The sequence below is a fragment of the Motacilla alba genome, chromosome 3, assembly GCF_015832195.1.
Source record: "Motacilla alba alba isolate MOTALB_02 chromosome 3, Motacilla_alba_V1.0_pri, whole genome shotgun sequence".
Classification (NCBI taxonomy): domain Eukaryota; kingdom Metazoa; phylum Chordata; class Aves; order Passeriformes; family Motacillidae; genus Motacilla; species Motacilla alba.
This window is the reverse complement of record NC_052018.1, coordinates 59,125,941-59,141,738: the sequence shown is the minus strand read 5'-3', so window position 1 is coordinate 59,141,738 and position 15,798 is coordinate 59,125,941.

Below are 15,798 nucleotides of genomic sequence, written 5' to 3'. Positions count from 1 at the left end.
AAGGTAAAGGAATCAAAGGATAGTATGGGATATAAAAAAATGCCAAAGGACATTATAATAAAAGGACAAGGAAATTAACTGAGGTTGGTTTGACATGGTCCAAGCAGTTAGGCTGCCAGTGACTATAGAAGACGTGTGAAAGGTATTAGGAACTCCCTGGTGAGATAATCACGGTGTAGCTGCTTTGAACATGTGTATCCCCAGGAACTGAGGGATCACTGAGAGTATATCAGATGGACAGATCTGTTAATAAGGATGTCTGGACAGTCCGTGAGGACATTTGTTGCACTATCTGTCTGGTGGAGTTGTATAAGCATCTGTGATTCTCTGAATATCTCAGTTGTTTTCTCCAGGATTTGAACTCTGCCATTTCTTACAATAACTGAGCTGCAAAGTGCTGCTGCTGGGCAGCACCTTTCCAAATAACTTTAAATTGGAGACAGAGGTAGCTAATCAAGAATAAGTAATCAGTGACATCTCTAATCTAGTCTTAGAGGCATGGAGTGATGGAGCCTTCACAGCCGAAAATCACATGACCTCTTCTGATGCTTCAAAAATCAGTATCAGTACTGCGCCATATTATCCCCCTAAAATTTTCTTCTTTAGGCTAAATTACTGACAGTGATCCAAACATTTTTCATGTGTATCCATGTTCTCGCTAGTTTTCTCTTCACTATCATGGTTTTGCTGTATTTTCCTAAAGAGTCCAGTAATACAGATGCAAAATTGCAGGTGAGACTTCTAAATGCACTGGGAGAATTATTTCATTTGTCTTGTTTCAACATCTCTCTTAACTTCCTCGAATGTGTTTTGCCTTTTTCTCAGTAGCTCAATTACATTGTTCACTTCTGTACAAAATCAGTTGAATTATCAGATTTTTAAAAATGTTTTATTACACAGTATCCATTAACCCATCCTGTATTTTTGTAGTTTATTCTTTCTGCTCAATTTGTCAATAAAATCTTCTACCACAACTTTCCCCTGCCACCTGCTGAATAAAAAAATTTTTCCATGTATTTTTTTCCTATGTGAATTTTAATTACTTTTCCCAGGAAGCTTATTGTACCCTTCAGCTCCATGTAATCTACAAATTTTATATGTATATATATATTTTTATATATATATATATATGCATATTTATAGATGAATATTTATGTGTGTGTGTGCTGTATTCCAATGTCTTAATTTAAATGAAAGTACTGAACAAAATTGTATCCAGAATGGACTCTGCAGAGCCCCATTCAGCATCCTTGTGCTTCAAAGAGAGACATTGATGAATATTTGTTTTGGTACAATTATTCATCTGCTTGGTCACTTACCATTCATTTATACTGTATTTCACTAAACTGCTTGTGGCAATGTCATCTTCCACTGCATTAAAAGTTGTGTGACAGTTACAGTTTCTTTAATCACAAATCATGCTACTCCATGATAGAAGCAAACTATTTTGAAGAAAATGTTTTTCCGAGATCCATACTAATTGTCATTGTTTTCTTTTCTTCCATATACTCATTTATCTTCATTTAAAATACAGACACCATCTTGTCTCCTTCTCTCCTCTGGTAACTCTATTTCCTTTATGAATTCACACATGTGAAATGGCCCTAAGAGTAATTTTACTAATTTTAAGCTACTTAGAAAGAAACTAATCAAGGCTGAACAATTTAATAAGATATATATTTATTTCAAATTTGCCCAGACATGCTCTTTCCAATTCTGCTATAAGACTTTGTGCCTTTGATACTGATACTAAATTGTACTGCTCCACTGAATTGTAAATGATCCATTAAAGAAAATGGAAAAATGTCCTTAAGACTTTGGTCCACCATCATCTGTAGTTAGTTCTCCATCTCCGCTGTACTAATATCCCTAAATGATTAACTTCTTTTTGTATCTTAATGCATTCTTCTTTCCAAGTTCTTTTTTTTTTTTCCTTTCAGGTCGTATTTTAGTGTTTCTGACCTGCTCTCTTTAAAATCTACTTTTTTGTGTAAGTCTCATTATCTACCCCAATTTCCACTTTCATAACATTCCCTTTCTGTAGCTAAAGTCACAGTTCAGCCAGTTTCCATGCTTTTTTTTTTCTGCACTGGGACATCTTGTACCTGCTGTGTCATTTATCTCCTTGAGGAAATGTCACCTCCTCTCTAAGATTTTTTTCTTCTAAGACTTCTCTAGGACTTCTCCTATGAGATCCTGCACAAAAAAAAAATTCTGAATTCACTCTTAAAAAAATTTGGTATGTTTTGTGTTCTTTATATCCTTTCTCTTAACCAGGTGCTTTTTCAGTTCACAGTCACCCTTACTGAAGCTACATTCTGCCCTGACTGTTTTCCCTGCTGGTAAGACTCAAAGCCACAGAAACAGCCCTTTTAGCTGCTTTCTACATTTTTCTATCAAAGTGTTTTGAGGGCATCCCAAAAGTTAGGCAGACATCTTGGTCTGTCATTTGCCCTTTTTCAAATGGTTTTTAAATAAGCAATTCTACCCTTTAGATGATTCCTCAAGGTATTCAGGAAAAAAAAAAAAAGAACCAATTAACCAAAAGAAAAACCCATTCAAATTATTCTTTTGGGAAACTGGTCTATATATAGCTCCATTTGCATAGTGTTGTTTCTCCAGTTTTCACCATGTAGGCAGTTAACTCTTAGCTTTCATCCTTCATATAAAGTTTTTGCATCTTTAATATGTGAGAGTATCCTATATCTCTCATTCATTCCCTAGGCAGCCCTTCTTGGATATCTGTCATTATTCCAAAAACAGCTACATATGCCATCATCTGTTATACCAATTAAATCAGAGTTTTCGTCTGCTTGTTTATTCCCCATACTCCTCACAATGCTACACAGACAGCTAAGATGTTTGGCAACTAAATTAGAGTTCTTGAGTGACATATTGGCCCTATCCAATCCACCAGATGCCATTATTATATAAGATATAATCATACATAGCATGGGGGAATTGCAGCATTGCAGGCTGTGTATCTTCATAAGGGGAGGAAATGCTGCTGCTGTTGTATTCAGGATTTGCTGTTGCTGTTAGGCTTTTTCTGTAGAGAAATTTCAACAGATTGGCTTCTCTTTGTTGTCTTGGAAAGGTAGCCCAGTGTGATGAGGGCACTTGAAGTAACATGGTGATTTGCTGGAATCAAGAGTCTTGGGGGTTTCTCCATGCCTTTCCCTAGATATAATCAAAGAACTTCTGATTACCAGTGAGCTGCACACAGATGTCCCATCTCTCTTCTGTAAGTGCCTCCTGTACTCAAGGTGTTTGTTCTGGTTCAGTTCACCACTCAATTCCTCTTCAGTAACATATTTTGGCGTGTGTTCCTGTCCTGTATACTTCAGTAGGAGTCAGGCATGTGCTTAGAACTAATCAGAGAGACATCTGACTGAATAAAGAGGGTTTGCAGCCTTGTTTCACTCATGTGCTATTCAGAAACCTGTCTGGTTTAAATTATTCATTTTGTTTTTCAAAATTTCCCTGTTGACTCTTTCTGTGAGGGGAACAGCCTGTTTCACAGCCTGCACACAGTGACCTGTTTTTACTAAATCTGCACAAGATTTCTGATTTCCTTGCCAGGCCACAGCATGCTCACCTATCATGACCAGAAACTTATGATAATACAGGACACTTGTGAAGCACGGCAGTGCTTGACTCAATAGCATGTAGTCACTCTCCCAAACTGGTCCTTCTCTCTGGTTTCTGCTTTCTGTTATCATACCCATATGCCATGTCCATAAACTACCAGCTAATCAAGTGCATGTGTACCTTACAATTTTAAGGTATATTTTTAAATAGCTTTTATTGCTTGATGTACAGATAATTGAAACTGACTGTTTAGACTGTCACTAAACCACTAAAAATCTTTACCTATTTGGGAACAACAACAAAACCAAAAGTGTGCTTTTTCCAAAGTTGCTCTCCAATAGAAATTAATTGCCATAGCAACATGTGGGCAATGTGGTTTGAGAGATATTTTTGTTTAACCTCCAGATTCAATGAATCACCTAAGTCAAGAATTTTAACCAGAGCTGAAAATTAACATAGTTATGTGATTTTGTAAACTTTTATCTCCACAGGATGGCAGTTACACAGAATGAAACAACTTTTAAAAAAATTACAGTTTTGCAATGCTATTTATTAAGTCCAATTTAAGAAAAGATGCTGCAATGGAATGAATTCCTGTTTATGTAAAAAGCCACAAACAACCTTCAGCCAGGTTGTTTATTGTACAGCTTGAGGCACAATTAGGTGTTCAGTACTGTTTCAGTGTGAGTAAAGAAACCAATGAAAATTATCTCCTACACATGGGGATGTCTTTGATGTTTTGTTTCTTTGTTTGTTTTTAGTTGTGCTTTTGAGTATCTTGACTGATACTGTACTACACAATACAAAATTTAAATTCAGCATTATCCAAGCATATGGAGGTTTTCTAACTGTGAAAAATGCAATATGCATTATCTGTCCATGGTTTTGAATGATTTTTATTAAGAATTCTCAATGCTGTTCTTTCAGATAGCCACAGATAGCTGAAACTACATTGCAGATGCATAATGGTATACATTCTTCCTCACTTTGTCCTCAATTACATTTTATTTGGTCAGTGTGAACAGGTGATGGCTGGAGGTTTGATAAGGACTTGATGCTCGTCCAAGACTGGATGGCTTCTTCAGCTCTACTGCCCAAACTGACAGAAGGAAATGACAGGTAAAAACAAAGAGCTGGTTTGTATTAGGAAGCACATCAGAGGGTGCTGTCTTTCCATACACAATGGTTAAACCCATTCACTGAATTTTATTGCATTTGAAATGCTGAAGAAACTCAAAGAGCATATTTATAATTTTCTAGGTTGAATTTAAATCCTTGAAATAAGATTGAATGTTTTAATAAAAGTAAACTTCTTCATCTATACATCAATTTACCAGTTTAACTGATCCTCACTTCATCATCCTTGGAAGATGATGGCTGAGAAATTAAGGTGTGGTCTCAGATTATTAATTTCACTGCAGCAACTTTCACAGACTATCCCAGGTAACAGAGTATCACAAAATATGCTGAGTTGGAAGGTACACTCAAGGATCATTAACTCCATTCATGTCATATCCCTGAGAAAGTCTGGGTCATTATTTAATGCATCACATCAAATTGCTGAATACACTATGCATTGTCTTTATTTTTAATAGAACTTCCAACATCAATAGAGGTAATGACCAGTGTAAGATAAATTGGTTCTGTGTGTGCTGAACAAAAATACTGGTGGTGTTAAGTCTTCTCTCTACCCTGTGTGTCATAGGTGTAATTGCTGTTCAGACTAACGAGAATGACATCTACACACTTCCTATTAGTTTGCAGAACACATTTTACTTAGAAGCCAGGTTTTTTATACCTGTCTTTTTTATACCTATCCTCTTCATAGGATCCAATGGAAGTCCATATTTTCAGCAGTAGTGTCACAAGCAGCAAATTTTAGGTTGTATACCTTTATGAACTTTTGTAAATAATGATTTGCAGTGTTTAAAAGAGCTTACAAATTGGGAATTAAAGAATGGCAGCAAACTTGCTGGTCATGTTTTAAACTCCTAGTGTGTTTGCAAATATTTGCATTATTTTCAGAAAGCTATTATTCTCCCTTGTAGAGTTGTCAAAATCACAAAACCTATTTTGTCTTCAAAATGCACATAAAATGGCATAAAACCTTGACTTGTGACTCTAGGAGCTCAGTGAATGAGTTAGATATTTAAGTCTGTACAAACTAGTCTTAGCATTGCTTTTACAGACTGAATAAAACTTCCACTCAATTCTCTTAGATCCTTTTAACATCTTGTGATACAGTGGGCACTATGAATCCATTTTTCATCAGTAATTTAGCTCAGGTATCAGAATGTTCCACTCAATCACAGTAATAGTTTGTTTTTGTTGAATAATGTTACTGCTACATACTCTGTCACAGTTTGCTTCCCTTGATGGAAAATTGCTTGAATCTTACATGTTTGGGTGAGCACAGAAAGAAATTTACCACTATATCTATAATATGTTGAAACAAAACCCATGAAACTTCTTTTGTCTTGGAGGTTAAATGCATGTTTAATACTGAGAAAACATCACAGATTTTAAGCTATGTTATGTTCCACTTGAGAACCAAAAGAAAAAAATTTAAGCCCATGCTTTTAGTTGTTAACTCACAGCTTTTTGATATATTGAATAGGTCAAGAGAAATTACAAATGGCTAGGAAAAGTTACAGCATGTGTGTGAAATGGCTAATATATAATTTAAACCAATATGAGAGTGTTAATTTTATTCTGTTTAAGTTCTCTGTATTATATGTATTTATGACTTCATAGACCATTTGATAGAAAAGGAACTTTAGAGTTGCAACTATTTTTCTCTAGTTGCAAGGCATTAACATCCCCCTTTGTTCCTGGTAGTTGTTTGCCTAACCTCCTTTAAAGATTTGCAGGCTTATTACTCCTCATGACCCATTGCTGCTTTACTCAAATATGCAATCACTGGCCCATTTAGGAAGGTTTCTCTTGTGTTTTTCTTTGCTACTTCAGGCTACATTCACACCACACAGTGAAAAGAGATAATTTTCTTCCTGTTTGCAGCAGATATTTGTCTTTACAGGTATTTTGTGTTCACTGAAGAAGGCCCCTTCTCTTGCTTAGATTTGCATATTCCTTGCTTCAGTCATTTTCCCTAGGTCATGTTTAGAAGCTCCAGATCATTCTTGTTGCTCTCTTCTAGGCACTCTCCAAGCGGTGAATGCTTTTAAAGTTCAGAACATGGTTCCCAAGCTGAGACCTTACCAATATTAAACCAACTGAAAGGTTATTGCTTCATGAAATTGTAAATTACACTTCTCTTTTCACTCTGAAATGATATTTACCTTTTTTGCTAGGTCATTATTGATGTGTTAAACTTGTGGTCTGAAATTACCAAGAGCCTTTGCCTTTCCACTGTTTGCTTTTCTTTTATTTGTGTTGCTGACTGTACCTGGAAAGATATTTACTTGCACCTAGCAAATAGCATAGTATTTAGGTTACTTTTTCACTTTCTCATGAGAAAATTATTCTCTAATATACCTCTCATGTTTTCAAAAATTATGTCACCTGCTAAATCAGTAAGCATAATATTTATTCTTTAGGATGTTAATGAAAATGTTGAAGATTCTGGAGTGAACAGATCACCTGTGCAAACACAATTGATCTGTACTTCAATTTTGCTAAAGAATTATATGTGATCCCTTTTCAACAAAACTATGAAACCTGTATTCTTTCTGTAGTTATGGAATCTAGTGCATATTATCTTAGCTTGATACTGGAATAATAAGGATTGGGCCAAAGGTATGAAGGGCAAAATATACTACATTCTTTTTATTCTTTCCACAAAAACAATTTTTCTGTTGACAAAAAAAAACCACATCAGGTTTATCTGAAGCAATTTCTGTTTGGCATCTCTCTTGATTTTTAGTCCTCCAGTTTTATTTTGCTTAGTGACAGTCATTCTCTTTCATTATTTGTATCTTTCTCTGAGTTTAAGAAAATTGACTGATTTGTAGTTCTTATCTCCTTTTGGTTTTTTTTTGCAATTGCAAAGCCCCCTTTGTTATCTGCTTGTTACCTCACCTTTCTTCCATTATGTTGATGCTTTGAACAGCTCTGAGATTTGTTCACTTCTCCTTTAATTTTCCTGATATTGCACCCAGCAAATCTGAAACTTTTCACTTCCATCTGAAATCTCCAACCTATGTTTATTTACCCAAAAATTCTCTTTAAGGAACTGTCTAAAGTTTATTTTAAAGATTCAATTTTCCATGACACGTTTTATAGATTTTCTTTTGTGTTAGGTAACCTTTTCCTTAGTACGCTTAACTATCTCTTGATATCCTAAATACCACCTGTGAGATGGGCATCAGTTTGTCCCCTGTCCTTTTTGATTTGTCTCTGTATGCACACAGCATTTATCTGTAAGTTTTATGTAACCTACTCTACTTTCCACTTTCTGTATTCTTCCTTGAGTTCAAAATCTCTCAAGAAGATCTCTACAAATACAACCAGAAGTTCTCTCTCCTTGGTATGGTCTCTTTGTAGGGGGGTCCTTCAGGTTATTAATAAAAAAACCTCAAATTTATATAACCTTGTAGTTGTGGCAAAACTTATGCCTTTCTCATGCATTGTCATTACTCTTACAATTTCTACACTTTGTAATTGAGTGGAGACCTTTTCATGTCATGTATTTCCTCCCTTATTGACCTCTCCATCTCCTGTGGAGATTTGATGACCTTTTGTGTTACACTGTGTGAATAACCTTATGAAGCTGCTGCTATGCCAATCAGATAAATTTTTCAGAATCTGATCTTTTCTAGTCTTTCCTTATCATTCACCTTCTATTTATTTTTCTATGTCTGCAAATTTATAGGATCCTTGGCAGATTGACACACTAACCATTTGATTCTGCCATTAAGCTTTTACAAATTATCCAAGATCTTACCTCTGCTTTTAATAATCTGTGCTGGATCAACATGATCATAGTATCTCTGTGAAATGCAGCATGCTGGTGCAGAATTCAGACTTATTAGCCTGGTCAATATAATGAAATCTCTGTGATACTCTGGTACGAAATTAATCGCATAACTTTATCCAATACACTTGTCTGAAAGTGAACTTGACTCAGGGTTAACGCTCCTAATTTAGTTGATTTTCTTCTTGTGGTTCAGGCTTGGATTTTAGCCATTTAAATATAGAATCAGCCTGAAATGTCGATGAGTAAATGGGCAGGATAACAAACACAAGTTATCTTAACATCTTAGAAATTTTAAGTAAAACGAAGGTCAGGATTTATTTCCTGGTATGTACACACAGAAGAAGTCTCTTTGAAAAAGTCCTTGAACACAAAAAACCTTTGCTCATTGTGCATCAAAGCTAATTAGTTTTGTAACTTCCAGTTTGATTAAAAACAATTGTCATTTGTTCCCAGGAGCTTCGGTAATAGTTTTTTTCTTTCTCTCTAAGCCCAACAATGTTAATGTTGCACCTATTGTTTCTTAATTTTACTCTCATCTTTATGACACTGACTAATCAGCCAAACTCTATCTGCTACTGTGCCAGAGCCTCCTGGGTAATAACAGTGCCAATGCTTGATAAGTGGCTGCCAGATAAAGCTCATGTTCGTTCAGGAGAAGCTGTGCCAACTGTAACACAAAAAGTAATAAGTAACAACAGCACAAGTATATTAAAAAAATATGTTAACTTTCGGTTATTGAAATTGTGCATGTTCAAGAAAATAAGATGTTTCAAGAGGCAATGCATACTAATTTTATTTGCAATTAAATGAGACAGGAACTAAAAGAATGCTGTTTTTCTGTATATCAAGCACGCTGTTGGGACCTTTAGTGATTACGTAGTTTCTACATATAGCAAGTTTTCTATTTATAAGAGATGAGTTGGTGATAAAAACTAATTTCTGACTGAAAGAAAAAATATATAATTTAAAAAGAGGACAAAGGTGATAAATAAAGAAGTGGAGATGGAATTGCAGTGTCTAGATGCTCTTTTTTAAGAGTGTCATGGTTAATCAGAAAGAACTGTGGCTCAGGGAGAAGATAAGAGTACATTCTGAAAAAAAAGGTTCTTTGGAGGGAGAAGGGATTTGAAGGGGGGCAGTGAATTGCATTCTGTACATGGACAGAAGATAACTTCATTCACTTATGAATCCATTTTTTTTGGCAGCTTTAATGAAGCTTCCCAATTCAGTGTATTTGCCTCTGTTAGAGAAGATGCATGCCCTGGAGGCACACTGACCATCTTGTGCATAAAGGTCACTCAGTTTAGGACATCTCTACATGTGCATTGGGACATGTCTCCTGTTTCGACAGACTTGAGAATAGGGAGCAAAAGGAAGGAATAGAGAATGATACCTGTGAAAGAAAAAGTTACTTTTGAAAGGTTTACTTTAGAGTTTTACTTTACTCTTCAAACATGGGGGTTAATCAGTGTCCTTTTAATAGCTGCTCTGCACTACTGTCAGTAAAGAAGGAGAAGAAAGAGGGAAGTTTCTGCTGCTAACAGTGCTGCAATTCAAGGTAGCAAAGTTTACTATGGGAAGGCTTCTCTGGAATCCATGTGTGTTTTCAGCTAGCAGAGGAAATAGCTACATTTGTTTTGAAAATGCATTATGATATTTTTTTCAGTTGAATTTTTAAATCATTTGACTTTTTAAAATCAGGTGAAGCTTCTGTACTAGTATGAATCAGATCCAGATTTATCTTTTTAAGAGTGTGGAAAAGATTCAGAGGCAGCATCTGCTTAACTTTTCACATGCTTTTGTGGAAAAAGATGGTTGTTTTTTTCATCACCTGATGTGCTAAGTATAATAAATTTAAATATTATAAATATTTATTATGAATTCAGATCTCCTAGTCCTACCTTTCTTCAGATTAGCCACACTGACATGTATATTACTAGATAGTTGGGGCAAGCATCATGTTGGACAGACCAATAAAATGCAGTGAAGCATGTGACAATAGTCCATCATTAGTTGTTTTACTACTGTATTGAAGCATTTGACTTGTTTGCCTTCAAGGACAAAATGTCATCTAGTCTTAACAGAGGTTTTATTTAAATGCATCTGGGGTCAAGTGTGTGTCATGATAAAGTTCATCAGCTCTATGAAATCATCTCTTTTCCATCAATCAGTTTGACAGCACTCAGCTCTCTCCACTAACACTTTTCCCTCACAGTCTCTGCACATATATTATTAAATGTTCTCTTTACTTTCCTCTCTCCTGTTTATAACTTTTCCTATCTTTTCAAAATGTATTAAAAGTGCAGGATGAAGGGTGCTGCCACACTTATTGGTAACCTCTTTCGTTGGCAGGTTTTGTTATTACAATTGTGGAAACTTTCATAGGTCATGCACCTGAAATAGCAGTGAACATTACTGTGCTGTGTTGTACATCCTTTGTACCATCTAGGCAAACATAAGGATGGCAAAAGAGACCCTCAGGGGGCACCTTCACTTAGTGAAGGCCCCCTTTGTTTGTGTGTGTTCATGCTCATGACACATCCTGGTTTGTTTATGATTGTACAAAAATGTCTTTATAGCACTTAGAAATAAGGTACAAATTGAAGTGAACATCAGAATATCTTCTATCCTCCTCGTGAAAGACAGTTTTTACAGTGGTAAGAGGTTACCAGCTGGAGCCCCTAAAATCAGTATTAAATCTATTTATAAATATATTTTCAAATTGTCTTGAAAAGCAAAAGGGTGGCATGACTGCATTTGTAGGTAATATGGCATTTTCTTAGATAGTCCATTGGAGGCAGATAATGAAGAGAGGCATACATTTCTTAAATCACTGTCTGATAAAATAGCAGGTGAAGTGCAATGATAAAAAATGCAGAGACGATGGAACACATGCTGTAGTAGCTTATCTGTCTATGAATATACACACACATTACATCCAAAGCATCCCAATTTCACAAATTTTGTGATCAGTATTCTGTTCTAGTCTTGTGGCTATTAGGAAAAATATCAAATTTTGACAAAATAGGCTGATCTTCGTTTTTCTTGGCCTTACAGACAGAGCAAAACTGATGCTATCTAATTTACTGCTAACCAGTACTGACATAAAGTTATAAATATCTTTATATTCATTCTTTCTGTAAACTTTCAGGACTCTGAATGTTACATTTCTTCTCTTGCTTTGTGCTGTTTGAACCAATGGAAATATTTTATTTAAATGAAAATCAACAAAGATCCTGTGGTTTTCTCCTCTCAGCTGCATTCTCTTGAAGGCAAGGCTACTAAAGTTGCTGAATTTGGATACTGTCTCAATTCAGGACAACTGAAATTAAGTTGTTTGTTTGCATTTAGCAGAACCTGAACAATCTAGAACTGAAGTTTCAACTGATTGCCTACAGCTCTGCTATCTGCTTTGGAGCACACTCTCCCTAGGAAACTACTGAATGTGCTTCCTAAAGTAGATAATGTTTGTATTATGTAAGGCATCATGCCATTGTGCACGTTTAAAAACACGTGCCATCGTGTTTTTAAAGTAATTTAAGTGGTTACACTGTTGCTCTGAGCAAGATCTGGCTGTTACAGCCCCACAAGTGCTGTCTGCTCTCCACAATGTCTAGAGGTGCCAGATGAAAAGCTGAGTATCAGGAGCTTGGTGACACAGCTCTGACATAATTCCAAGTGGAATGTGTCCCTGCTGCTCTTGCAATACAGCTTCTTACTGCCTTTGTTTTACAGTGCAGTATAAAGTTTACTCTGCTGACCAGCAAAGGTATTTGAGTGATTTTTATTTAGTATGAAGTCTTTCCTGTTTCTGTCAGAGCACATAAGAGAGGGTCTACAGAGTATGATAAACTGGAACTTGATAATTTGCTATTGGATGTCATGAAACTGTATTTTGCTGACTAATCCTCCTGTCTGACAGTACAGAATACCTTCCCATTTTCTGTCTAATTGTGTGTTAATAAAGCAAGAAGATTTTTATGATGTCATTTATATCACTTCCATAATTTGGATCCAACAGTACTATTTTTCCCTAATATTTTTTCCAAAATTTAGCATTTGTTGGCCCCAGTCTTCCATTTGTTCTCAGTCTGTTGCACTTTCCTTGTTTTATGGGAACCTTCTTCTTTAATCTAAATGTACTGTGTACTGTGTTGTGCTGTTCCTTTAAAACTTGAGTAACACCCAAAGAGGAGTCATGAGAGGAAAAGAGAAAAAAGTTATAGATATGGGGAGAAGGGTAAGTAGATAGCAGCTTTTCAAAATATTTTCTTTATTCATAAAAGTGTTTTGTCTGCAAGAATGAAAATAATCTCTTGTGATTCTATGTCTTACTTTTTACTGGTGTCTGTCAATACTACTTACTGATGAAGCACCTCTTAGAAGGTAGGAAATAGGCATTGGAAAATGAACTGGGTAAGCCAGAGCACCACTGTTACTGATTTGTGGTACATGTTGTGCCTTGCCAGAGGGAGTGGAAAACTGTAAGCTCATTTTCATTCAATCCCAGTAGCTCAGAAAATTACTAATATTAAAAAAAATAAATTCAAATACAGGACTGAATGGAATTTTAATTTAAGAATTTTGCAGGTGCAGATTCTCAAATGAATGTTTTCTATCCAATTAGGTGCCAGGAAGCAAAAAAACTCACTGCAAATCTCTGTGGTGAATCAGTGTTAAACCATGGCCAGAAATACCTCTGAAAGTCTTGAAGGCAATGATTAATGTACTACTCAAGAGGTGACATTTTATGTCAAAAGATAAGAGCCATTTGAGTATGTCAGTGCCTTTTTGGCTCAAATGAGGGTGATTGATTCCATTCTCCTGGAATGCTTCCAGATATCACAAGTGAGTGCCTCGTTCTTAGAGCAGAAATGCTGAAATAAATCTAAATACAGTATCCAGCTGAAAAAAAGGGAACTTCTATTTCAGATAGGACATAGTGTCTTTAAAGAAAAAGAGATCATCTTGACCACTGATTTCTTGTTTGACAAGCTACATAGTCTGAAATGATAATGGCTTTCATTGGCATTGCTGTGCACTATTTAACAAACCTGAATTCTAACCATCTGAGGGGACAGAAGTATGTAGAAGAACTGGGCCATGTGTATGAAATGGAGAATGCAGAAAAGCAGAAATTAGAAAGTAAAATGAAAAAAGGTTGCTGTAAAGGTAGAGGAAATAAGTGCTCATTGTGTCCCTGCTGAATTCACATGAGGAAATTACCTTTGTAAGGAGATGTCCTGCCCAGAGGAAATGCAGATGATGTTATAATTAAAGAAACACACAAAAAAGTCCACAATACCAGTTTATATTCTTGATAGTCAGGATACTATGATTACTATGGCCCTAGAAGCTGTAACATAACATCTAAGAGAAAGATGAAACCTGTCGGTGAGATTCAGAGTGAGCATTGCATAAGACTGGCCATGCAAATGAATTTTCAGATATTTTCAATGTCCTAAAGGTGATGGATGAATGCAAGTAAGCTGTTCTGTTACCAGATCCCCCAGCCAGCAGGCACTTCTATGGTATTAGTCAAAGATCTACACAAAGTGAATGGAAAAGGAGGTTTAAAATATATCATTTAAGTTTGATGATGAAATGCAGTAATTCTTTGGGTTTGACCAGAGGTACCACACAGCTAAACTAGGCAGAATTCAAACTTCCAAGACAGAAAAGATTATGAGCTAGCTGGAGAAGGAAGAATAGTTTGATAATGAGCTGAGCTCCCTGCGTACACTTCCATCACTTACCAATTCTATGCATGTTGTATAAACCCATGTCTTCTACATTTCAGTATTTGTGTTAGGAGATTGTTCTGTCTATTCTGTGTAGACTGGAGGATGTAAGAATTATTTACTTAAATGTGCTGCAAAACTGTGATGTTGCCCACAAATATTTGTGTTTCATGTCTCTCTTTTACAACATAAGCCAAAAAATACATCCTCTAAAAGACAATGAGAAAAAATAGGTGTACGAAGTATAAGAATTGTTCATATATTTATCTGTACAATGTAAGAAATGGTGTTATATGCACAAATAACAACATAAATACATAGAATAGATACAAACACACACATATAGAACAAATATAGCATGTCCAGTCCATCTGGTTCTCTGTGTCTTGTATTGGCATCAAGTGTTGAAAATATAGGCATATGTTCCTCTTCAAGTGAACAGCTGATGTAGCTTATAAACAGAGAGACTCAACAGAAAGGGAGTCAGAGCTGTTCAAATGTGTGGAAATCCATAAGGCCTTACAGTATGACACAGTGCCCCAGTTACAAGGATTTTCTTCAAAATTGTATTCTGAAAAGAAAAAAAAAATCTCCAGCTATTTAGGCAGGTAGATCCTGGGCTGAAAATAAATGAAATAAGATTTATGACGTTCTTTATGACACACTTTATAAATGTTGTCATCCGATTCCTCAGACCACTTGCTTGTGTCTCCCTAATACCAGGTCATAAAATATTTGCTGAATGGTGCAAAAAGCCTCTGGTCACTTCCATGAGGGATATTTTCATTTTGTCTTCCTTCTTCCTTCTACACATTCCAGACCGGCAACAAATTGGTTCTTCTGTAGGGAAAGGAACACACCTCAATGACAGAGAACATCAGGAAGGAGGAGAAATATATCCAAAGCACAATCCTATGGATTTTTTTGGGGAACAGGCAGGCCAACATGCCTGCTGAAATACAAAGAGGGAGAATATGTGGTGAAAACATACCAAGAAATGGTAAATGTTTCCATATTTCCTAAAATCTTAATATGGGGTCAAGCCTTAACAAGCAGATATAGTGGAGACAGAGAAGAAAAATAGTGACATATCAGTAAATAGCATTGAGGATTTCCCTAAGGTTGTTTTAGCAATGAGTGCTATCAGCTTGGCTCCATTTCCTGTAATGAAGTTTGGCAGGTAGAGTACGTTTCAAGCTCCAACATATGCATAAGTTTGTGCTCTGCTGGGTTTTGTATAGACTGTAGAGACCACAGAGGGCTTTGATATACACAGGGTATTGAGACAGCTGGGGAGATACCAGCAGTATGATTTCAAGAGCTGAGACATGAGGTCTAACTGAATAAGCTGTGCAGTATTTGCTGGATTTAGGAAGTTGGAAGATTCAGTGAGCACTGGATATGTATGGATACTCTTGATTCCCTCTCACGATCTCATCATGCCCTGCATCAAATCTTTATCTCACAGGCCTCATGGCATGTCCTAAGATTATGCAGAGAGAGGACAGTAAACTGTTTTAGTTCTTAAAT